Source organism: Chiloscyllium punctatum, chromosome 1, assembly GCF_047496795.1.
Source record: "Chiloscyllium punctatum isolate Juve2018m chromosome 1, sChiPun1.3, whole genome shotgun sequence".
Lineage (NCBI taxonomy): Eukaryota > Metazoa > Chordata > Chondrichthyes > Orectolobiformes > Hemiscylliidae > Chiloscyllium > Chiloscyllium punctatum.
Genome location: NC_092739.1, coordinates 69,579,327 through 69,606,110, shown reverse-complemented (window position 1 = coordinate 69,606,110; position 26,784 = coordinate 69,579,327). Strand labels below are relative to the sequence as shown.

At 43.9% G+C, this 26,784-nt stretch overlaps 1 protein-coding gene and 1 long non-coding RNA gene across 2 annotated transcripts in view; one reads left to right on the top strand and one right to left on the bottom strand.

Moving 5' to 3' along the window:
- Positions 1-1,550, bottom strand: part of tmem33 (transmembrane protein 33) — a 46,153-nt gene extending 44,603 nt beyond the window's left edge. Inside the window, exon 1 of the mRNA XM_072568198.1 lies at positions 1,368-1,550. The gene's annotated coding sequence lies outside the window, so the exon portion shown is untranslated. The remainder of the gene's footprint in view (positions 1-1,367) is intronic.
- Positions 1,551-1,768: 218 nt separating this feature from the next.
- LOC140476103 (uncharacterized) overlaps positions 1,769-26,784 on the top strand; it is a 61,468-nt gene continuing 36,452 nt past the window's right edge. The window contains exon 1 of the long non-coding RNA XR_011960409.1: positions 1,769-2,317. This is a non-coding gene — a long non-coding RNA (uncharacterized lncRNA). The remainder of the gene's footprint in view (positions 2,318-26,784) is intronic.

Genomic DNA, 26,784 nt, shown 5'->3' with positions numbered 1-26,784 from the left:
CCACTCCAAGCCAAATACCATCCTGATTTGGAACTATACTGCCATTCCTTCACAGTCACAGAGTCATAATCTCGAAACTCCCTTCCTAAAGCATTACTAGTGTACCTCCCCAAAATTACAGCAGCTTGCCACCACCTTCTTGAGGGATTTGCAATAAATATTGAAACTGACATCCCATGAAAAAACAGGGAACATTGCAATATTACTGAACAGTTTTACTTTTGCTATTCTCTTCAAATTATTTTCCATCTCAGTTGAATATGAAAAAGTACATCAGATGTAACAAATTTCACTTCTGAGAAATGAAGTTAACTGATGGATGAAATTTCATAATTCAGAAATAATAGGTCAAATCAAGCAACTTTCTCACAATGCAAAATGATTTAGCTCAAGATGGCATTTGGGTGTGTAATTCTATCCACATCTTTGAATGGGAATTTATTTATGAGGTGTAAAATTTTCCAAAGTGTGTTCTGTTTAAAATTTCACAATTATATTAATGTCAACTAAGGTAGAGAACTAAGGCATTGTCATAATCACAGCACAAAAACTGAGGGCCCTCTTAAGAGGCTAACTCTTCATCCATCATACTGTGGTTACAGCATAAAACAGCTATTTTGCCCACCATGGCTGTACTGCTTGTGCAAAAGTAACTCAACTAGTCCCTGTTATTCTCTTTAGGCCCTGGCATTTTTTTCCCCCCGTTTCTACGTGTTTGTCTTTTTGAAAGCCAATTAAAATGTGCCTCTACCAGCCAAAACATTCCACATCCTAACTTATTACTTCACTAACTTTTATCTCGTAACATTTAAAATTCTCCTGCAGCTCGCCTGAACTGACGAGCCCGAGAGCTCTATTTTCCTGAGATGACAGCCACTCCTGGCAGATCACAAAACTCCTCAGGGATCGCGGCCCTCCCTCCGTCACCATCACCCTCAAGGATGACGGTCCCCCTCCCCATCCCACACAGAAATCACTTCCAAAGCCTCCCCCACAGGGATCACAAGAATGCCCTTCGCCATCCCCCACAGGGATCACGGAATTTCTACCCCCCAACACGCTCAGGGATCACGACCCCGACCCCGACCCCGACCCCGACCCCTCAGGGATCACGGCTCCCTACCCCGTATCACCCTCAAGGCTCACAGGAGGGCCCCCCCCCAATCACCCTCAGAGATTACGGATTCTCCCCCTCCCATCACTGTCAGGGATCATGAGCTCCCATCCCGATCAGGAATCACGGGCCCTTCCGATGATCCCGGACCGGCCTGTCCCTGTCCCTGTCCCTGCCCCCACTCCACCACCCGGGCTCTAGAACGTTCCATACAATGACGAGGCGTTACTCCCAGCATCACACCCGCTCCCACCTGTAAGTCTCCCGGCCGCAGACGGTAAGTGTCTGATGGGTGCGGACCGAGGGTCCAATGCCAACAAGATGAAGAAAATCCGGCTACAGGCACACAGACACAGTCACTCTCACCGCCCGTCGACCCCGGCTTCCAGTTTACAAGCGGCTTTAGTCCAAATCTCGCGAGCCTCACTAAATCCGCGCATGCGCTCCTGGTGTGCGGGGGGTTGGTGAACTTTGTGGGTAGGCGCTCCCGGTGTGACGGGTGGTGAACCTTGTGCGCAGGCGCTCCTGGTGTGTGAGGGGTGGTGAACCTTGTGCGCAGGCGCTCCTGGTGTGTGAGGGGTGGTAAACCTTGTGCGCAGGCGCTCCTGGTGTGTGAGGGTGGTGAACCTTGTGCGCAGCCGTAGTGACAATCGCTGCTCTGTCTCTGGAGGAGAGTGCTCCTGGCGAGATGCTGGTGTGTGGGCGTCCTATTCCCAGCGTTGAGCAACGGTGCACAGCTGGGAAAGTTTTCAACAAAGAAGTAAAACACCGGCTAGGTTTGAAGAAATACAACATTTTGATTGGCATGGAAAGGAATGTGACAGTTGTTTCAGGGGTGGGGTTGGGGAGTTGAAATCAAGGGATATGTTACGGCCAAGTAATGAGCGTTAGAATAAACATTGCTTGAGAAATTCAACAGGCCTGACAGCATCTGTGAAGTTCAGGCAGCATCCAACGAGAACTGCTGTGCTCTTCCAGCACCACTAATCCAGTATTTGGTTTTCAGCATCTGCAGTCATTGTTTTTACCTAGCATCTGTGAAGAGCGAATGAGTCCTCGTCCTTCTTCAGATCTGATAGGAGCTAGGGGGAAAAAACCCCAGCAAGCTAAGCTGATGACAGGTGTTTCTGGAAAGGAGTGAGCAAGAAGTTGTCGAGGGAGCCCAGAGAGACCGAGAAAGAGTCGGCAAAGGGATAGTCGATGGTAAGTTGAGAGTTGATAGTAAATTGTTCGTGTCCAAAAGAAAGCGAATCATATACAGATGCTGTAGGTTGATGTGCAAAATTATTCCAGGCCGCGTTTACTGATTTTTCCAAGTTCTGTGAAGAAGTGCTAAATAGGCTGGCACTTTTTTCTTTGACGTATACAAGACTGATTCTAATTTATAGAGGTTTATATTAAGATAAAGTGAATAGCCAGGGTAGGGGAGTCCAAAACTAGAGTGCATAGGTTTAAGGTGAGAGGAGAGGATTTAAGAGGGATCTGAACAAAGATTTTGGGGAGCAGGTTCATCGTTCCTTGAAAGTGGAGTAACAGGTAGATAAGATAGTGAAGAAGGCAAGGATGCCCTGAGGCATGGTACATTGGGGAAACTGAGCAAAGACTATGACAACAGATGAATGGGCACTGCACAACAATCAACACACAGGAGTGTTCCCTCCCAGTTGGGGAACACTTCAGCGATCCAGGACATTTGACCTCAGACCTTCGGGTGACCATCCTCCAAGGCAGACTTCTGGACAGGCAGCAGCAAAAAGTGGCCGACCAGAGGCTGATAGCTCAGTTCGGTACCCATAGGGAGGGCCTCAACCGGGATCTTGGGTCCATGTCACACTACAGGTGACCACCATTGCACTATACACACACAGACACTCCTGCATACACACGGACACACGTATACACAGACACTCATACACACTTCCACAGACACACACACACACACCCACGTTCACACATGCACCCCCTCACAGACTTAGACACTCTACACTCACATACACATACACACACACACACACACACACGCTCTCTCACACACTCACAACCCCCCCATCACAGACAGACAGAGACACACACACACAAAAACCCACATGCACACATATACGTTTGTGAGATGAATTTGTACTTTCAGAGTTAAAGTGTACTTTGCTCAAAAACTTCATGAATTCATGTCAGACTCTGTTAACTCACTTTTTAGCTTAGAATCAGTCTAAACATTATGGCACAGACAGAGAACACAGGGGGCTAACACCTTCAACATATCATCTGGCTAACATCAATTGTTACAGTTAACCTGAGAATATAACTTTTAAAAAAAAAATTTGTGATTTACATATGAAAGAAGTGAAACTATCATGATATTCAAACAGATGAAAAACTCAACAAACAATCAAGGTATTTTTTCAATGTATAATTTCAGTTACATCACACTTTAAACTTTTGCTATAAATTCTGTGTCTTACAATTGCGTCCTTCACAACCAGGAGAAAGTGAGGACTGCAGATGCTGGATATCAGAGCTGAAAATGTGTTGCTGGAAAAGTGCAGCAGGTCAGGCAACATCCAAGGAGCAGGAGAATCGACATTTCGGGCATGAGCCCTTCTTCAGGAATGAGGAAAGTGTGTCCAGCAGGCTAAGATAAAAGGTAGGGAGAAGGGACTTGGGGGAGGAGCACTGGAAATGCGATAGGTGGAAGGAGGTCAAGGTGAGGGTGATAGGCTGGAGTGGGCGTGGGGGCAGAGATGTCAGGAAGAAGATTGCAAGTTAGGAAGGCGGTGCTGAGTTCGAGGGATTTGACTGAGACAAAGTGGGAGGAGGGGAAATGAGGAAACTGGAGAAATCTGAGTTCATCCCTTGTGGTTGGAGGATTCCCAGGCAGAAGATGAGGCGTTCTTCCTCCAACCGTCGTTCATCCACTTTACCAGCACCTTCCACCCCGACCTCAAATTCACCTGGACCGTCTCAGACTCCTCCCTCCCCTTCCTAGACCTTTCCATTTCTATCTCGGGCGACCGAATCAACACGGGCATTTACTATAAACGGACCGACTCCCACAGCTACCTAGACTACACCTCCTCCCAACCTGCCCCCTGTAAAAACACCATCCCACATTCCCAATTCCTTCATCTCCGCCGCATCTGCTCCCAGGAGGACCAGTTCCAATACCGTACAACCCAGATGGCCTCCTTCTTCAAAGACCGCAATTTCCCCCCAGACGTGATCGACGATGCCCTCCACCGCATCTCCTCCACTTCCTGCTCCTCCGCCCTTGAACCCCGCCCCTCCAACCGCCACCAGGACAGAGCCCCACTGGTCCTCACCTACCATCCCACCAACCTCCATATGCAGCGTATCATCAGCCGTCATTTCCACCACATCCAAACGGACCCCACCACCAGGGATATATTTCCCTTCCCTCCCCTATCAGCGTTCCGAAAAGACCACTCCCTCCATGACTCCCTCGTCAGGTCCACACCCCCCACCAAGCCAACCTCCACTCCCGGCACCTTCCCCTGCGACCACAAGAAATGTAAAGCTTGCGCCCACACCTCCCCCCTTACTTTCCTCCAAGGCCCCAAGGGATCCTTCCATATCCGCTATAAATTCACCTGCACCTCCACACACATCATTTATTGCATCCGCTGCACCCGATGTGGCCTCCTCTATACTGGGGAGACAGGCCGCCTACTTGGGAAAGTTTCAGAGAACGCCTCTGGGACACCCAGACCAACCAACCCAACCACCCCGTGGCTCAACACTTCAACTCCCCCTCCCACTCCACCAAGGACATGCAGGTCCTTGGACTCCTCCATCGCCAGACCATAGCAACACGACGGTAGGAGGAAGAATGCCTCATCTTCCGCCTAGGAACCCTCCAACCACAAGGGATGAACTCAGATTTCTCCAGTTTCCTCATTTCCCCTCCTACCACCTTGTCTCAGTCAAATCCCTCGAACTCAGCACCGCCTTCCTAACCTGCAATCTTCTTCCTGACCTATCCGCCCCCACCCCCACTCCGGCCTATCACCCTCACCTTGACCTCCTTCCACCTATCGCATTTCCAACGCCCCTCCCCCAAGTCCCTCCTCCCTACCTTTTATCTTAGCCTGCTGGACACACTTTCCTCATTCCTGAAGAAGGGCTCATGCCCGAAATGTCGATTCTCCTGCTCCCTGGATGTTGCCTGACCTGCTGCGCTTTTCCAGCAACACATTTCCAGCTCCTTCACAACCACCTAATGAAGGAGCGGTGCTCCGAAAGCTAGTGCTTCCAATTAAACCTTTTGGACTGTAACCTGGTGTTGTGTGATTTTTAATTGTGTACACCCCTGTCCAACACCGGCATCTCCAAATAGTGAAGAAGGCTAGCGGGTTTTGAGAAGATATTTAGCTCAGGTTGAGGTTCTGGATGTCGGTTTGCTTGCTGAGCTGGAGTGTTCCTTCCTTCCTTCCAGCTCAGCGAGCAAACCCTACATCCAGTGAAGATGATTTTTGGTATGGTTGCCTTTATTGGTGTAGGAGTTGGGAGCTGTGCAGGGCATTGGTTAGGCAACTATTGGAATACTGTGTGCAGTGTTGATCTTTGTGAAGGATGCTGTGAAACTTGAAAGAATTCAGAAACGATTTACAAGGATGGTGCCAGAGATGGAGGGTTTGAACTATTCAGAGAGGCTGAATAGAATGTGACTGTTTTCCCTGGGTGGGGGAGGGATCTGAGGCTGAGAGGTGACGTTACAGAGGTTTGTAAATCATGAGGGACATGGATTGCATAAATGGACACTGTCTCTTGCCCAGTGTGGGGGAGTCTAAAACTAAGGGCATAGGTTTAAGGTGAGAGGGGATATATTTAAAAGGGACCTAAGGGGCCACTTTTTCACGCAGAGGGTGATGCATGTATGGAATGAGCTGCTGGAGGAAGTGATGGAGACAGGTATAATTACAACATTTAAAAGGCATCTGAATGGGTATATGAATGGGAAAGATTTAGAGAGATAGGGACCAAATGCTGGAATATGGAACTAGATTTATTTAAGATATCTGGTCGACATGGACAAGTTGGATTGAAGGGTCTGTTTCAGTGTTGTATATCTCTTATGACCTTATGAGCAACCTTTTCACACAAAGGGTGATGCGTATATGGAATGAACTGCCAGAGGAAGCGATAGCGGCCAGTACAGTTACAACAATTAAAAGAAATTTGGACAGGTACATGGATAGGAAAGCTTTAAAGGGATCTGGACCAAATGCAGGCAAATGGGACTAGTTCAGTTTAGGATACCTGCTCAGCATGGACGAGTTGGGCAGAACGGTCTGTTTCCATGCTGTTTGGCAAGCCTGGATGGCAGTTAGCGGTGAGGGTCTCAGCCCAATGTGGGGGAGAACGATCCCTGGTGGGGAGTGCAGGTCCAGTTTGGGGGAGTGCGAGCTCTCATGAGGAAAGCCTGCAGTTATAAAAGGACTGTTGTAGTCATAGATTTGTACAGCATGGAAACAGACCGTTCGCTCCAACTCGTCCATGCCGACCAGCTATCCTAAATTAATCTAATCTCGTATGCCAGCATTTGGCCCAAGTGCCTTTAAATGCCTCCTATTTATGTACCCATACAGATGCCCACAATCTTGAACTTTTAACTGCATTTTTTTTATTTTCCTACTTTATACTAAGAAGAACTGTAATGTAGAATTTTTGACCTATTTCTTTACTTTTCAATTTTGTAGCCAGGTACCTTTGTATGGTGCCGGGAATGGCAACATTGTATACTTTTCACTGGACTACTGTAGTTCTGTGCTTGAGTTCATGTGAAAATAAACCTAATTCTAATTCTGTGACTCTAAATGGTTTAAAATCTTGAGGGACAATCTATCTCTTTCTGTAAAATCAGCAGCTGTTTAGTGAATGTTGCAGGTATTACCTAGGGTGTATTGCTGGTCTTATGCAGGTAGGAAATATTTGCAAAATGGCTGGGAGAGTGGGAACTACTTCCTGTTACTGTTTGACACTGGAAAGTCAGTGTTTTTTTTAATACAAAGGATTAGCTTGCTACAAATGACTTCGATTCACAAATAAGCCTGTTACTAAAGGCCAACATCAGGTGAGGAATTTTCACTTCAGATCCAGCTAAAAATGATTATACTGAAAGGACAGTGGTGGTCAGTTCTCAATTGCTGATGAAGGACTTATGCCCAAAACGTCAACTGTCCTGTTCCTCGGATGCTGCCTGACCTGCAGTGCTTTTCCAGTTCCACACCTTTTGACTCCAGTTCTCAATTGTGGTACATGTCCACCTATGTAAACAGATAATATTTTAATATCTGTGAAGAGTTGAGGGATGGGCCGTTCACAGACATTTGAATTGATTGCCTTTGTGGATAATTTCCAGACAGCAAAGTTATGCATAGATTTGGCTATTTTAGGAATTGCTGTTTGGGTCAGTTAAAAATACTTTGTCAGGTTGTTTTGAAACTTATCCTGTGGCAACACTAAGTAGAATCAACTTTAATATAAAACATAAGAACTTGGAGTGGCAGTAGGTAATTCATCCCCTTGAGCCTGCTCTGCCAGTCAGTGCGATCATGACTGATTCTTATCTTGAAGTCAACTCCACTCTCCTGCCAGCTCTGCATAACCCTTAAACCTATTGTTAATTATAAGCCTACCTCTCGTCAAATTTACTTAATACCCTGGCATCCACTATTCCCTGAAGCCTCATGATCCTTTCAGAGAACTAATTTATCTTCATTTCTGTTTTAAATCTGGAGACCCTTATCCTAAAACTATAAGACCGTAAGAGATAGGAGCAGAAATTAGGCCATTCAGCCCATTGAGTCTGCTCTGCCATTCAATCATGGTTGATACGTTTCTCAACCCCATTCTCTTGCTTTCTCCCTGTAACCCTTGATCCCTTTGATACCCAAGAATCTATCTATCTCAGTCTTAAGTATGACTTGGCCTCCACCGCCTTCTCTGGCAATGAATTCCATAGATTTTTCACTGGCTGAAAATGTTTCTCCTTATCTCGTTTCTGAAAGGTCTTCCCTTTACTCTAAGACTGATCCCTCAGGTCCTAGTCTCTCCTACTAATAGAGACATCTTCCCAACATCTACCCTGTCCAGGCCATTCAGTATTCCGTAAGTTTCAATTAGATTCCCCACTCATCCTTCTACTCTCCATCGAGTATTGACCCTGAGTCCTCAAACGTTCCTCAGATGTTAAGCTTTTCATTCCTGGGACCATTCCTGTGAACATCTTGCAGGGCCTGTACATCCTTCCTGAGATATTGGGCCCAAAACTGCACACAGTACTCTAAATGTGATCTGACCCGATGGTTATCGAACCTCAGAAGTACATCCCTGCTTTTATATTCAAGTCGTCTCAAAAATGTTGTTATTGCATTTGCCTTCCAAACTACTGACTCAACCTGCAAGCTTCCTTGAGAGAATCCTGCACTAGAATTCCCAAGTCTCTTTGCACTTCAGACTTCTGAATTTTCTACCCATTTGGAAAATAGTCCATACCTCTTCTTCCTATCAAAGTGCATGACCTCACACTTTCCCATGTTGTACTCCATCTGCCAATTCTTTGCTCTAGCCTGTCTAAACCCTTCTGCATTCTTCCCATCTCCTCAATGCTACCTGTCCCTCGACCTATCTTTGTATCATCTGCAAACTTAGCCAGAATGCCCTCAGTTTCTTCATCTGGATTGTTAATGTGTAAAATGAAAAGTTGTCCCAACACTGAGCCTTGAGGAACACCACTTGTCATCGGCTGACATCTTGAGAAGGACCCTTTCTGCCAACCAAGCTTCTATCCATGCTAGCACCTTGCCTCTGACACAATGGGCCTCCTGTGCAGCACCTTGTCAAAGGCCGCCTTGAAGTCCAGGTAGATAACATTCATTGGATCTCCTTGGTCTAACCTGCTCACTATTTCCTCAAAGAATTCTGATAGATTTGTCAGGCATGACCTCCCCTTGATGAAACCCTGCTTAACTTGCCCTGTTTTGCCATACACTTTCAAGTATTCAGAAATCTCATTCCTCACATTGGATTTCAGAATCTTACCCACGACCGAGGTTAGGTTAATCAGTCTGTAATTTTCCATCTTTTGCCTTACTCTCTTTTTAAACAGCGTGTCACATTAGTGAATTTCTATTCCTCTGGGACCCTCCCTGATTCTAGCAATTCCTGAAAGATCACCCCAATGCCTCCACTATCTCTTCAGCTATCTCCCTTAGAACTCTGGCGTGCAGTCCATCTGGTCCAGGTTATTTATCCACCTTCACTATTCAGCTTTTCTAGCTTCTTGCTGATGACCATCATACTCAGCTCTGCCCCCTCTCTCTTGAATCTTTGGGATATTACTTGTGTCTTCCACTGTGAAGAATGAAGCAAAGTAATATTCAGTTCCTCAGCCATTTCCTTGTTCCCCACAATTATCTTTCCAGTGTCATTTTCCAGTGGTCCAATGTCCACTTTTGCCCCTTGTATATCTACAGAAACTCTTACAGTCTTCCTTTATGTTACTAGCTAGCTTATTCTCATATTTACTCTGCTCCCTCCTCATATTTTTTTGTTGCCCTCTGTTGGTTTTTGTGAGCTTCCTAATCCTCTTGTTTCCCACTGCCCTTTGCCACATTATATGTTTTCTCTTTTGTTTTAATCTTACCCCTGACTAGCCTAGTCATCCATCATTGCCTCATCCTCTCTGTACTCTGCTCCATTTTCCTCGGAATGATGGCTCCTGAATTTCTCCCGGAAACTCCTTGCCGTTCCACTGTCTTTCCTGGTAGGCACCTCTCCCAGTCAGTTCTCCCCAGATCCTCCCTCATGCCTCTGTAGTTGCCTTTATTCAGCTGTAATACCATTACCTCTGATCCTATCTTCTCCCTCTCAAATTGCAGAGTATATTCAATCATATTATGATCACTGCCTGCTCGGGGTTCCTTCACCTTAAGCTTCCTTACCATGTCTCTTTCATTGCAAAACACTAAATCCAGTATTGCCTGTTCTCTAGCGGTCTCCACCACAAGCTGTTCCAAAAAGCCAATTTGGAGACATTCCACAAATTCCTTTCCTTGCAATCCACTACCAACCTGATTTTCCCAGTCCACCTGCATATTGAAATCCCCCATGATCACTGTAACTTTGCCTTTCCTACAGATCTTTTCTATTGCCTGGTATAACTTGTGTCCCAGCTTCTGATTACTATTTGGAGGCCTATACATGATTCCACCTGTGGTTTTTTTTTACCTTTGTGATTCCTCAATTCTGTCTACACAGATTCTACATCATCTGGCCCTATTTTGTTTCTTAATGTTGATTTAATTTCATTTCTTGCTAATAAGGCAACTCCACCCCCTCTGCCCGCATGCCCACTTTTACAAAGGATGTATATCCTTGAATATTCAACTCCTGATCCTGATCCCTTTGCAGCTAGGTAACATCATCAGTAAGGCTCCGGTGAAGCGCTGGTGTTATGTCCTGCTTTTTATTTATGTATCTTGGTTCCTTAGGTTGGGTGGTTAAAAAAAGAACCAGAAATTATATCACCCGCCTTAAGAAACCAAGACATAAAAATAGAAAGTGGGACAGAACATCATTGCTTCACCGGAGGCTCATTGATGATGTTACCTAGTGTGGTGAAAATGTCTGAAAACAATCCTTCCACCTCAGCGAGCAAACTCACAACCAGACTGCTGTCCAATTGGTGTCTGTGCTGGAGATGTTTATAACCTTTCCTGAATTTTGCCCTCATACCTCCTTCTTTAATTCAGGTTTTCTTATTTCCCCTATAACTGAACCCCCCACCCATTTAGTTGAAAGCTCTAACTACAGCCCTAGCTATGCGATTCGCAAGGCCTCTGGTCCCTGCACAGTTCAGATTAAGACTGTCCCATTGGAACAGATCCTTTCCTACCCACTACTTCTTCAAATGTCTGATGAATTCAAACCCATTTCTCTCACACCAATCTTTGAGCCACATATTTACCTGCTTAATCTTACTGACTCTGTGCTAATTAGCTCATGGCTCAGGTAGTAATCCAGAGATTATTACCTTTTTGGTTCTGCGTTTTAGTTTAACTCCTAGCTTTTTATACTCCCTTAGCAGAACCTCTGCCCTAGTTTTATCTATGTTGTTGGTACCTACATGGATCATGACCACTAGATCTTTACCGTCCCACTCCAGGTTCCTCTGCAGCCCAGATAAGATATCCCGACCTCAGCACCAAGCAGGTAACACAACCTTCATTCAGGACTCTCGATTCTGGTCACAGAAAATAGGTCTATGCCTCTAGCTTTACTATGCCCAATTATAATAACATTTCTCTTCTCTTCCCACACTTGAATGGCTCCCTGCGCCATAATACTGCAGTCCATCAGCACATCCTCCCTGCAGTCCTCATTCCTGTCCACACAGGGATCAAAACTCTTGAACCTGTTGGATGAGGACATGGGCTGAGGCCCCTGCATCTCCATCTCCTTGATCCATCTACCTGCCTCACTCACAGCCACACCCTTCTGTCTCTGACCACTGGCTGAATAAGGGTCAGTTAGTCTAAGGGGTGTGACTGTCTCCTGAAATACAGCAACCAGGTAACTCTCCCCCTCTCTGATGTGTCGCAATGTTTAAAGCTCAGACTCAAGCTCATTGACTCTGAGCCAGAGTTCTTCCAGCAACCACATTTACTACAGACATGGTCACTAGGAACCACAATGAAGTCCACCAGCTCCCATATCATGCAGAAACAGCACATCACCTGACCCTCCATCCTTATTTGATTTTCTGTGACGTTTCATTCTTGATTGCCCCATAAGAGGAAACAGCCCTCTACATCTACTTTTCAATCCCATTTAACATCTCATATACCTCCATTCGATCTCTTAAGCTTTTCAATCTCTTCATAAGACAAGCCCTATATCTCTGGAATTAATTTAGTGAACCTCTTCTGGACTACTTGCAATGTGACTACATTGCTTTTCGAGGAGAAACTCTGTGCAATACTCAAGATGCTCTATTCCAAGCTCAATAAATTCCATTAGCCTTCTTTATTACCTGCTGCACCTGTATCCAAGTCACCTCAAATCCTAGCTGAAATGATTTGGCAAAATGTATGGTACATCCTACCTATTCATTGATCATTGAGTGTTAGACAATTGAGCAAGATCTTTGTGTTGATTGGTACTGCACAAAAATGTAACAATGGAAAAAGGATTACCATCCTCAGTATAATTTACACTCAGAAAGCAACTGTGAACAACCTTGCCCAGCACTAATTGTCTAACTACTCTTAAGAATATTCTTCTTCAAAGACAGAAGAAAGCTGAAAACAAATTGTTAGATCAGGTGGAGAATCGCCAAAACTGCATGCTGGACAGAGTGTACAAGTTAGAAATGCAAATACAAGTACTTTGATACCAGCAAAGCTTTTGAAAATATGCAACCAGCCAGGAGAGTATAAAGTCATTACTAATCGTGATACTTTACTGATAAGGAACAGAAGCCAACTCACACCAACATACGGCACACCAATTATGCTCCAAACAAAGTCAGGAAGAACACTCTACATGTCTCATTAACATGGTTGAATTTTTTGAAGAAGTAATGAAGAGGATTGATGAGGGCAGAATGGTGGATGTGATCAATAAGGTTCGACACTGTTCCTCAAGGAAGACTGATTACCAAGGTTGGATCACTCAGAATACAGGGAGAACTAACCAATTGGATACAGAGCTGGCTCGAAGATAGAATTCGGAGGGTGGCGGACGAGGGTTGCTTGTCAAACTGGAGACCGGTGACCAGTGATGTGCCACAAGGATCGGTGCCAGGTCCATTGCTTTTTGTCATCTGTATAATTGATTTGGATGTGAACTTAGAGGGTATGGTTAGTATGGGCTGAGGAGTGGCAAATGGAGTTTAATTTAGATAAATGTGAGGTGCTGGATTTTGGAAAGGCAATCAAGGCAGGACTTATGAAGGGTAAGGTCCTAGGGAGTGTTGCTGCACAAAGCTATGTTGGAATGCAGGTTCATAGTTCCTTGAAAGTAGAGTTGTAGGTAGATAAGATAGTGAAGAAGGCATTTGGTATGCTTACCTTTATTGGGCAATGCATTGAGTATAGGAGTTGGGAGGTCGTGTTGCAGCTGTATAGGACATTGGTTCGGCCTCTCTTGGAATACTGTGTGCAATTCTGGTTTCCCTCCAAAGGAATGATGTCGTGAAAACTTGAAAGAATTCAGAAAAGATTTACAAGAATTGTGCCAGGGTTGGAGGCTGAATCGGCTGGGGCTATTTTCCCTGGAGTGTCGGAGACTGAGGGGTGACTTTATAGAGGTCTATAAAATCATGAGGGGCATGGATATGGCCAATAGACGAGATCTTTATCAAGGGGGTTAAGTCCGAAGCTAGAGGGCGTAGATTTAAGGTGAGAGGGGAGATATTTAAAAGGGGCCTAAGGGGCAACTTTTTCACACAGAGGTGATGTGTGTATGGAATAAGTTGCCAGAGGACGTGGTGGAGACTGGTACAATTGCAACATTTAAAAGCATCTGATTGGGTGCGTGAATTGGAAGGGTTGAGGGATATGGGCCAAATGTTGGCAAATGGGACTAGATCCTAGTAAATCTTTTCTGAACCCTCCCTAGGTTAATCATTTCCTTTCTACAACAGGGTGATCAGAACTGCACACAGTACGGCGACAGAACAGGGCTCACCATTGTCCTGTACAACCTCAACATGATGCCCAAACTCCTATACTCAAAAGTCTGAGCAATAAAGGCAAGCATGCTAAACGCCTTCTTAATCACCCTGTCTATATGTGACCCAAACTTCAAATAATTATGTACCTGAACCCTTAGGTCTCTCTCCAACACTACACAAAACCCTACTTTTAATTGTATAAGTCCACCCTTGTTTATTTTACCAAAATGCAATATCTCACATTTATCTAAAGTATTTCTGTCTGCCATTCCTTAGCCCTTTGACCCAATTGGTCAAGATCTGTTTATAATCTTAAACAACCTTCTTCACGATTTGGAGATGCTGGTGTTGGAAAGTTAAAAAGTTAAAAATCACACAACGCCAGGTTATAGTCCAACAGGTTTACTTGGAAGCACCTTAGCTTTTGGAGTGCCGCTCCTTCATCAGGTGATTGTGCAGGACACAATTGTAAGGCACAGAATTTATAGCAAAAATTTACAGTGTGATGTAACTTAAATTATACTTTGAAAAATACCTTGATTGTCTGTTGTCTTTCATCTGTTTGAATACCATGATAGTTTTACTTCTTTCATATGCAAATCACAAAATCTTTTTAATATAAAAAGTTGCATTCTCAGCTTAGCTGTAACAATGGGTGTTAGCTAGACAATATGTTGAAGGTGTTAGCCCCCTGTGTTCTCTGTCTATGCCACGATATTTAGATTGATTCTAATCTAAAAAGTGAGATAACAGAGTTTTACATGAATTCATACAGTTTTTGAGCAAAGTACAATGTAACTCTGCAAGTACAAATTCACCCCACAAAATATATGTGTGCATGTGGGTCTTTGTCTGTGTGTGTGTGTCTGTCTGGGTTGGAGGTTGTGAGTGTGAGAGGGAGTGTATATGTGTGTGTAGTGAGTGTAGAGTGTCTTAAGCCTGTGAGGGGGTGCATGTGTGAGTGTGGGAGTGTGTGTGCGCGTGTCTGGGGTGGGGGTTTGTGAGTGTCTGTGGGAGAGTGTATATGTGTGTGCATGCGTATAGAGTGGTCTGAGTCTCTGAAAGGATGCCTGTGTGAGTGTCGGAGTGTGTGTGTCTGTAAGAGTGTGTGTGAGTGCCTGTGTGCGTGTCTGCGTATATGTATCCGTGTGTATGTGTGTATATAGGAGTGTCTGTGAGTGTGTGTATGTAGGACTGTGTGTGTGTGTGTGTGTGTGTGTGTGTGTGTGTGTGTGTAGTGCAATGGTGATCACCTGTAATGTGACATGAACCCAAGGTCCCAGTTGAGGCCCTCCCTATGGGTACCGAACTGAGCTATCAGCCTCTGCTCGGCCACTTTTCTCTGCTGCCTGTCCCGAAGTCCACCTTGGAGGATGGTTACCCGAAGGTCTGAGATCGAAGGTCCTGGACCACTGAAGTGTTCCCCAACTGGGAGGGAACCCTCCTGTATGTTGATTGTTGTGCGGTGCCCATTCATCTATTATCGTAGCCTTTGCTCGGTTTCCCCAATGTACCATGCCTCAGGGCATCCTTGCCTGCAACGCATAAGATAGACAACGTTGGCTGAGTCACATGAGTACCTGCCACATATAAGGTGGGAGGTGTCCCCACGTGTCATGGTGGTATCCATGTCCACACTCTGACACATCTTGCAGCACCTACCATGACAGGGTTGTATGGAGTTGTCCTGAGAGCCGGGCAGCTTGCTACAAACAATTATTTGTTTGAGGTTTGGCAGTTGTTTAAAGGCAAGCACTGGAGGTGTGGGGATACCACCATGACACGTGGGGACACCTCCCACCTTGTATGTGGCAGGTACTCATGTGACTCAGCCAACGTTGTCTATCTTATGCGTTGCAGGCAAGGATGCCCTGAGGCATGGTACATTGGGGAAACCAAGCAAAGGCTACAACAATGGATGAATGGGCACCACACAACAATCAACAGACAGGAGTGTTCCCTCCCAATTGGGGAACACTTCTGTGGTCCAGGACATTCAACTTCGGACCTTCGGGTGACCATCCTCCAAGGTGGACTTCGGGACAGGCAGCAGCGAAAAGTGGCTGAGCAGAGACTAATAGCTAAGTTCCGTACCCATAAGGAGGGCTTCAACCAGGACCTGGGTTCATATCACACTATAGGTGACCACCATTGCACTATACACACACACAGGCACTCCTATACACACACACACACACACACACACACACACGCACAGACACGCACACAGACACTCACACAGGCATCCTCAGAGACTTAGACCACTCTACACTCATGCACACACATATACTCTCTCTCTCACAGACACTCACAAACCCCCACCCCAGACATGCACACACACTGCCACACTCACACATTCAGCCCCTCACAGATTTAAGACACTCTACACTCACTACACACACATATACACTCCCTCTCACACTCACAACCCCCAACCCAGACAGACACACACACACACACAGACAAAGACCCACATGCACACATATATTTTGTGGGGTGAATTTGTACTTGCAGAGCTACATTGTTTTTTGCTCAAAAACTGCATGAATTCATGTAAAACTTTGAACTCAAAAACTGCATGAATTCATGTAAAACTCTGTTATCTCACTTTTTAGATTAGAATCAATCTAAACATCATGGCATAGACAGAAAACACAGGGGCTTAACACCTTCGACATATTGTCTAGCTAACACCCATTGTTACAGCTAAACTGAGAATGCAACGTTTGAAAAAAAGGTTTTGTGATTTACACATGAAAGAAGTGAAACTATCATGGTATTCGAACAGATGAAGGACTCAACAGACAATCAAGGTATTATTCAATGTATAATTTCAGTTACATCACACTGTAAAGTTTTGCTATAAATTCTGTGCCTTAGATTTGTGCCCTCCACTACCACCTGATGAAGGAGCCACGCTCCGAAAGCTAGTGTGCTTCCAATTAAACCTGTTGGACTGTAACCTGGTGTTGTGTGATTTTTAACCTCCTTCACTGTTTACTGTGCCACCAATTTTGGTGACATGTGTAAACTTACTAACCAGGCCTTCTATATTCTCATCTAAATCACTCATGTAAATGGGAAACAAAAGTGGTCTGAGCACTCATACCTGTGGAACACCACTGGTAACAGGTCTCCAGATCAAAAACAACTCTCCACCACCACTCTGTCTCCTTTGTATGCAATTGGCAAGCTCACCCTCAATCTCATGAGATCTAAGTTTACTAATCAGCACCTCGTCAAAGACTTTATGAAAGTCCAAGTAAACAATGTCTACTGGTCTGCCTCATCAATCATCTTGGTTACTTCCTTGAAAAACCCAAATCAAGTTTTTAAGACACAATTTCACCATAGAAAACCATGTTGACTATCCCTAATCCTTCCTTGCCTCTCCAATTGCCTATAAATCCTCTCTTTCAGAATCACCTCCAACAACTTACCCACCATTGAAATCAAACACAGAGGTCTATAGTTCCCAGACTTCTCCTTACATCCCTCCTTAAACAAAGGCATAACATTAGCCACTCTCCAGTCATCTGACACCTCACCCATAGTTATAGGTGATACAAATATTTTTACAAAGTGCCCTACTATTTCCTCCCTAACTTCCACAACGTCCCAAGATAAACTCGATCAGTTCCTGGAGATTTATCCATCTTTATATTTTCTAAGGCCTCCTGCACTTACTCTTCTGTAATGCGAACTCTTTTCAACACATCAATATTTAAAAGACCAATGTAAAAACATCAATGTAATTTTAAAGAAGTTCTGGGATTTATACATCAAAGAACAGAAACAAGCATATCCCATTATAAAAGATGAAAGCTTTAATGTAAGATTGCTTACAGTTTCACATTTCCATAACACTGGACTCCTTTAGCTATAAATTCTTTGAGCATGATCTTAACCTCCACAACCAACTGATGAAGGAGCTAGTGCTTCCAAATAAATCTGTTGGACTTTGACCTGGTATTGTGTGATTTTTAACTTTGTCTACCCTAGTCCAACATCGGCACCTCCAAGTCATATTTATTCCCTGAGTTTTCTAGCCTCCATTTTATTCTCCACAGCAAAAATTGGTGCAAAATATTCATTTAATACCTCTTCATCTCTCCCACCTCCTGAGGTTCAACACAAAGGTGACCTCTTTGGTCTTTAAGAAGTCCCACTCTCTGTCTAATTGCTTTCTTGCTGAAAATGTAGAATCTCTTTGGATTATCCTTAACCTTATATGACAAGGCTATCTCATTTTGCTCCTTCTTGTACATCTTCAAACAGCCTAAGTTGAAGATCTCTGTTAAAGGAATGAAGTAACATTCATAAAATTATCTCGACTTCAGTTACAAATTAGGATGACATGGTGGCTTAGTTGTTAGCACTGCTGCCTCCCAGTGCCAGCAACCCAGGTTCAATTCCAGCCTCGGGCAACTGTCTGTGCGGAGTTTGCACATTCTCTCCGTGTCTGTGTGGGTTTCCTCTGTGTGCTCCAGTTTCCACCCACAGTCCAAAGATGTGCTGGCCAGGTGAATTCGCCACATTAAATTGCCCATAATGTTAGGTGCATTAGTCAGGGGTAAATGTAGGGAAAGAGTCTGGAGGGGTCACTCTTTGGAGGATTGGTGTGGACTTGATGGGCTGAAGGGCCTGTTTCCACTCTGTAGGAAATCTAGTCTAATCTTGGAGTAACATGAATATTTGGAACCAACACTTCTATAGAACATTGCAGATTTAATTATGTTATTAATATTTTGACAATTGAATATAAATAAATGTTAGTCAAGTCCAATGTTGTTAGTGTTCTTTGAATCATCTTAATACATCAAATTCATATTGAAGAAGGGAGCAGTGATTCTGATCGTTATTAATATGCTGTGAAATAAATTTTATATCACATTAGAGTGATGATATTTTTTTCCAAAAGATTCATTGAATTATCTGGATCTGGTACAACATAACCAGACTTTCCCTAATTAAGCACGAATAGATTCAATAGACAATAGATGCAGGAGTAGGCCATTCTGCCCTTCGAGCCTGCACCGCCATTCAATATGATCATGGCTGATCATTCCTCATTAGTATCCTGTTCCAGCCTTATCTCCATACCCCTTGACTCCACTATCTTTAAGAGCTCTATCCAATTCTTTCTTAAAAGAATCCAGAGACTGGGCCTCCACTGCCCTCTGGGGCAGAGCATTCCACACAGCCACCACTCTCTGGGTGAAGTAGTTTCTCCTCATCTCTGTCCTAAATGGTCTACCCTGTATTTTTAAGTTGTGTCCTCTGGTTCGGCACTCCCCCATCAACGGAAATATGTTCCCTCCTGCCAGAGTGTCCAGTCCTTTCATAAGCCTATACGTTTCAATCAGATCCCCTCTCAGTCTTCTAAACTCAAGGGTATACAAGCCCAGTCGCTTCAGTCTTTCCGTGTAAGGCAATCCTGCCATTCCAGGAATTGACCTCGTGAACCTACGCTGCACTCCCTCAATAGCCAGAATGTCTTTCCTCAAATTTGGAGACCAGAACTGCACACAGTACTCCAGGTGTGGTCTCACCAGGGCCCTGTACAGCTGCAGAAGCACCTCTTTGCTTCTATACTCAATCCCTCTTGTTATGAAGGCCAGCATGCTATTAGCCTTCTTCACGACCTGCTGTACCTGCGTGCTTGCCTTCATTGACTGGTGGACAAGAACACCTAGATCTCTCTGAACAGCCCCTTTACCTAATTTGATACCATTGAGGTAGTAATCTGCCTTCCTGTTCTTGCCACCAAAGTGGATAACCAGACATTTATCCACATTAAACTGCATCTGCCATGCATCTGCCCACTCACCTAACTTGTCCAGGTCACCCTGTAATCCCCTAACATCCTCATCACATTTCACCCTACCACCTAGCTTTGTGTCATCAGCAAATTTGCTAATGTTATTGCTGATACCATCTTCTATATCATTTACATATATTGTAAAAAGCTGCGGTCCCAGCACGGATCCCTGCGGTACCCCACTGGTCACTGCCTGCCATTTCGAAATGGAGCCGTTAATCACTACCCTTTGTTTCCTATTAGCCAACCAATTCTCTATCCGATCTAGTACTTTGCCCCCAATCCCAATTAAAGTTGACCAACTGACTAATGATTTATTAAGTGACAATGCCATAAATGAGCCACATACGAATGAGTTGCATATATTTGCTGGCAACAATGGTCCAGGTCTTGTGATCAATGTCAATGCTGTACACATTGCCTGTAGCTGTGAATAATTCTGCACTCGAACTTTTGAAATCTTTCTACCAGAACTTTGATTCTGGCTGCAGGAGTGATAGATGAGTGGATCTAATCTCATGGAAGGTTGACAGGTCCAGGAGAAGATGGTGAAAAGAGGGCACGCTCCCTTTTTATATTATGATGCTGTATTCTGGTGGGCTTTTCGAAGTCTGAAGTCTCTGAGTCAGATAGTGAATGGCTGAAGGTTTGTGTGAGTGAATGGACTGGAGGGGAACGAGTGTGTGAGTGAGTCAGTGATTGAGCAGTTGTGTTGGGAAAGTGCTGGTGCAATATAGAGTAGGGTCATGTTTGAGGGGTAGACAGATTAAGAGAATATGGTGGGACAAAGTTAAATTGGGTCAGATTGGAGAGAGAATCAGGTTTTTGGAGGGGGTCTCTCATGATGCTAAGTTCAGTTATGCTGTCAAATCACTGAGATACACCAGGTATTAACCAATGCAACATGCTCCAGGTATTTTTCAGGTAAGTCCCATGGATCTGGGCTAAGTGTCAGGTACAGAATTCAGGCTCAGAGACGTTGCAGAGGATCACAAGTGGAGGAATTAGTCCATCAAAAGTTTAAAATTCCCAAGCAATTTTAGTACATGTGTTTGTGCCAGGATGTCCACAAGGTCTGACACACATCTTCCAACTACAGTTTTAATTGATGCAGATTCTTAAAGATCTGGGCTAGTGAGTTGAATATTTTCCAGATTTGTGGAATTAGCTTTGGAAGGAAGTAAATATGAGCATTTGGAAAGAGATGTGTCATCTGCTGACACCTTCCTATCTCCAAGCACTTATACTAAAGCTGACAAGAGGGCACAGATTTAAGCTGAGAGGGTGAGATTTAAAAAGGGCCTAAGCAGTAACTTTTTCATCCAGAGGTTGGTAAGTGTATAGAATAAGCTGCCAGAGAGGGTGGTGGAGGAGGCAGGTACAAATACAGCATTTAAAAGGCATCTGGATGGGTATATGAATAGGAAGAGATTAGATTAGATTAGATTAGATTACTTACAGTGTGGAAACAGGCCCTTCGGCCCAACAAGTCCACACCGCCCCGCCGAAGCGTAACCCACCCATACCCCTACATCTACATTTACCCCTTACCTAACACTATGGGCAATTTAGCATGGCCAATTCACCTGGCCTGCACATCTTTGGACTGTGGGAGGAAACTGGAGCACCCGGAGGAAACCCACGCAGACACGGGGAGAACGTGCAAACTCCACACAGTCAGTCCACAAGAGCTTCGGGGGATTTGGGCCAAATGCAGGCAAATGGAGTTAGATTAATTTAGGATGTCTAAATATCGTCAGCATGGATGAGTTAGGCTGAAGGGTCTGTTTCTGTGACTCTATTACTCGCAGGTTCAAAGTCAAACTATCTGGTGCAGCAGGAATCCAGTGAAGCCTAATAACCTTTTCCAGGCCGCAAGAGATTTTACCAATGGCACATGTGACCCTGCTAAGTAAGGAGCCCAAACAGTGATCAGAGCCAGTTTCCTCACCAATCTCCTGCTAACCCCAACCCTCCATCTGCCTTCCTTGATTCCATGGTCTACTCTTGATAGAGTTTGCGTATTTTCTGCTATTAAAACCTACTATGAATACGTTGTACTCTCCACTACTATGATTAGCACTTTCTTTCCTCTCTTCAGTTCTGAACAAAATCGTGACAGACTCAAAATATTAACTTTGGTTCTCTGTCCAGAGATGCTGCCAGACCCATTCAACGTTCCCAGCAGTTTCTGTTTTTTATTCACCAACTACAGTATTTGCTTTTATTCAAACTTGTCATATGTTTATTTGATATTACTCTGGCCACTGTTTAATGAAAGCATTAAACATTAATATCAGTGTTAAAATGCTTATTGAACACATTAAATGCTGATCCAATCCATTGTTTCTTTGACCTTATTTAAAAGGTCTGTCTTACTGTATTATAAGTAAGCATCACGAAAAGCACTGTTGCCTCACAGAGCCAAGGAACCGGGTTCAATTCCAGCCTCGGGTGACTGTCTGTGTGGAGTTTGCACATGCTCTCCGTGTCTGCGTGGGTTTCCTCCAAGTGCTCTGGTTTCCTCCCACAGTCCAATGATGTGCAGTTTAAGTGAATTGGCCATGCTAAATTGCTCATAGTGTTCAGGAATGTGTAGCTTAGGTGCATTAGTCAGGGGAAATGTAAAGTAATAGGGTAGGGGAATGGGTCTGGGTGGGATACTCTTTGGAGGGTCAGTGTGGACCTGTTGGGCCAAATGGCCTGTCCCCACACAATGGGAATCGATAACTCTATGAAAGATGACAATCTTAATTTAAAGAGAGTCGGCGACACAAAATAGGTTATTTCAAAAGAACAGGGATAGGGAGCTGAATGTTCTGCTTGTGGTTGGATCAAACTGACAGTCTCCAATCTGTGGCCTTCTGTTTAATTTTGTTAATTATAAGCACACTTCACACTCCCTGTAAACATTGTCTGGTTCAGTGCAGATGGTCTATCCCAAAAACTGTACAGTCAGAAAGGGACCTTCATCATGTGTGTTCAGTGTCGATGAGTAGGACTGAAGGATCTGTTTCTGTTCTGTACGACTCTACAAATATTATCTTTGCTGCAATGGTATGAGATTTGTTTGTCCCAGAATCAGAATTATAATTGGTTTAATGTATTACTATCATCACAAGTACCAAGATACAGGATTGTTTTCATACTGTACAGGCAAATCTTACCTGACATAAGTACATCAGGGTAATAGAACAGAATGCAGACTATCGTGTTACAGCTACAGAGAAAGATCAAGTTTAATATGTGAGAGTTCCATTCAAAAGTCTGATAACAACAGGGAAGAAGCTTTAATCTGTTGTTACTTGTTTTCAAATTTTTATATCTTCTGCCCAATGGAAGAAGGTGAAAGAGAGAACTAGGGTGGGAGGGGTTTTTGATTATGTTAGCTGTATTCCTGAGTCAGCAGGAAGTATAGACAGAGTCAACAGATGGAAGGCTGGTTTGCATGATGGACTGGGCTGCGTTCACAGCTGTCTGTAATTTCTTCAGTCTTGGGGAGAGGAGAGCAGTTGCCATTACCACATTGTGACGCATCCAGATAGGATGTTTCCTGTAAGGCATTGATGAAAATTAGTAAGAGTCATTACGGACATGCTGAATTTCCTTCGCTTTCTGAGGAAGTAGAGGCATTATTATGCTTTCTTGACCATACTGTCAATGTGGGTGGACCAGGACAGATCATTGGTGATATTTACTCCCAGGAACTTGAAGCTCTCAACCATCTCCACCTCATTATCATTGATACCTAAAAGAGCATGTCCTTCACTCTGTTTCCTAAAGTCGATGACCAACTTCTTCATTTTGCCAATATTGATGGGGAGATTATTGTCTTTACAGCATGCCACTAAGCTTTCCATCTCTTTCCTGTACTCTGTCTCATCATTGTTTAAGATCCGACCCACTACGGTGGTGTCATCAATAAACTTGTAAATGGAGTTAGGACAGAATTTGACTGCACAGTTGTGAGTGTACAAGGACTAAAGTAAGGCGCTCAGTACGTAGCCTTGCATGGCACTCGTGAGGATTATTGTGAAGCTTATCCTTATTGTTTGCGCTCTACAGGTCAGTAAGTGAAGGAGCCAGTGACGGGGGAGTGGGAGCAGAATTCTAGGCCTTGGAGCTTGGATTTAAGTTTGGCTGGAATATGATTTGAAGGTGGAACTAAAGTCAATAAATAGGAATCTGATGTAAGTATCCTTGTTATCCAGATGTTCCAAGGATAAGTGTAGGGCCAGGAGATGGCATCTGCTGTGGATCTGTTGCGACAAATTGTAGCGGATCAAGGCAACCTGGGAGGCTGGAGTTCATGTGTCCCATTACTAACCTCTCAAAGCACTTCATAATAATGGATGTCAGAACCTCTGTGAGGTTTTCATTAAGGCATACTGCCTGATTTTCTTTGGCATGGGGATGATAGTGGTGTTCTTGAAGCAGGTGAGAGCCTCCCAACATCAGAAGGAGAGGATAAAGATATCTGCAAATACTCCCACCAGCTGGTCTGTGTGGATCTGAGTGCACGGCTGGGGATTCCATCCAATTGCTTTCCATCCAATTGCTTTCACTGTCAAGAAAGCCAATCTTGACGTCTGCAGCAGTGACAGTGGGTATAAGTGCACCCGAGGCCATCAGGGGACATGACATCATTTCACTGACCTTCTGTTCAAAATGAGCACAGAATGCATTGAGGTCATCGGAGAGGGATGCATTGTTGCCAACAATTTTTCTTGACATTATTTTGTAGCCCGTTATATCATGTAAGCCTTGCCAAGTGTGTTCTGTGTTAATCTGGGATTCTAGCTTAGTCTGATATTGTCTCTTAGCATCCCTAATGGTTTTATAGAGGTTGTACATAGATTTCCTGTATAGGTCAGGGTCATCCTACTTGAATGCCTCAGACCTGGAACTATAGCGAGTGGTTCATCCATGGTTTCTGGTTGGGGAACACTTGATTTAACTTGTTTGGCGTGCAGTCCTCTACACACTTGTTGATGATATCTGTGATGGTGGTGACATACTTATTTATATTGGCTACTGAATTCTTGAATATGGATCAGTCCACTGACTCCAAGCACTTACGTAGGAGTTCATCCATTATCTCAGACCAGTATTGTACGACTTTATGCACAGGATCCTCAAGCTTCACTTTCTGCTTGGCAACCAGTGAAGGAGAACAGCATTATGATCTGATTTTCCAAGATATGGGTGGGGGGGGGGGGGGGGGTGGAAGGAAGGGTGGTGAGGAATGAAGCAGTAGGTGTCTTTGATGGTTATATAGCAATGGTCAAGGGACAGGAGATGTGTTGATGGTATCTTGGTAGCACACAATTAAGGTTGGCCTGATTGAAGTCACTGGGTACAATGAACAAGGCCTTAGGGTGTTCCATCTCAAAGCCAGTTGCAGTGGTGCATATTTCATCAATTGCACTCTTCACTTCAGCATTGGGTGGGATGTATATTGCTGTTAGACTAGCAGAAGTGAACTCCTGAGTCAGGTATTAGTAGTCGGCACTTTACCGTAGGATATTCCAGGTCAGGGGAGCAGTAACTCACCAGGGTTGTTACAACTGATCACCAAGAGGTTTGATTAGAAAGCAGACCCCACCACCCTTTACCTTGCTTGAACACGCAATTGAAAGCAAACAATATTTAGAAAGAAGGTACTTATATTTATTTTGTGGCTTACAAGTATTCAGAACATTCTAACTTTCCTCTCAACAAAGTATTTTTGAAGTATCATCACTGTTTTAATTTCGGTAGACATGGCAGCCAATATGCACACTCCAAGTTTCCACAAATATCAGTGCGAAAAATGATTAACAACTAATTTATCAGTGCTAGTTGAGACAACACAATTTTCCAGGAGCTGGAAATGCTTTGGTCTGAGACTTAATAAAGTAATTAAACAATAATGGGCCAACTTTATTTCAATGCATTTCAGATTTGTCTCAAATATCAAATACAAGACACTGGTAATGCCATGTTTGAGTACAACATTTGGGGTACTGGAATGCTGTCAATTTGCTGTCGGAAGGATATTGTTAAACTGGAAAGGGTTCAAAAAAGATTTACAAGAATGTTACTGACACTGGAGGGTTTAAGTTATAAGGAGAGGCTAGATAGTTGGGACCTTTTTCCATAGAGCATAGGAGGCTGAGGAATGGCCATGTAGAGGTTTATGAAATCACGAGGGGGATAGATAGGGTGAATTCTCAAGGTCTTTTCCTGGGTCCAAAACTAGAAGGCATAGAGAAAAGATTTAAAAGGGATCTGAGGGGTATCTTTTTCACGCAGAGGGTGGTGCATGTATGGAATGAGCTGCCAGACGGAGTGGTAGAGGTGAGTATAATAAAACATTTAAAAGGCTTTAGGACAGGTGTATGGATAAGAAGAATTTAGAGGGGGATGTGCCAAATTTAGGCCATTGGTACTTTTCAGTTTAGGAAATCTGTTTGGCATGGACGAGTCGAGCTGAAGGGTCAGTTTCTGTGCTGTATGAGTCTATGATTCTAAATACACATAATTAGGAGTACTTTCTAATCCACAATGTTAGCATTAGTGTATAAAATTGAATTATTTGTTAACATGAAATCAAAACAGAAATTGCTGTAAAATCTGAACTGGTCATTTGTGGAGAGAGAAACAGGATTAATCTTTCAGGTCAACTGCAAAACTTTAGTAGGTTTTAACAAGTGCAAAGGTAGAGAGCAGCAGTGGTCATTGCAGCTTTCAAGTTGTCAAATGCCTTCTGACACTCTTCTGTCCATTGAAGGTTTCTGCATATCTTTAACAGGTCAGTCAGTGGAGCAACCATATTGCTAAACTTTGATATAAATTTTCAGTAAAAACCACTCAGTCCCAGGAATCGTGGTGCTTGCCTCTTTGTTAATGGTATAGGAAATTCTCCAATAACCTTTGTTTTCACACGTCCAATAACATGGCCCAGGAATGTGACTTGGGCTTTTGCAAACTCCTGCTTACCCATGTTTAGCACCAAACCCACCTTCTGAAGTTGTCTACGTACACCACACGATTGGGTCATTTTGAAATGACTTTATTGGTTAGTCTTTGAAATGTAGCTGGTGCATTCTTCATACCAAATGGAATATTTTAAACTGGTGCAATCCATTTGGTGTCACAAAAGCTGACATTTTA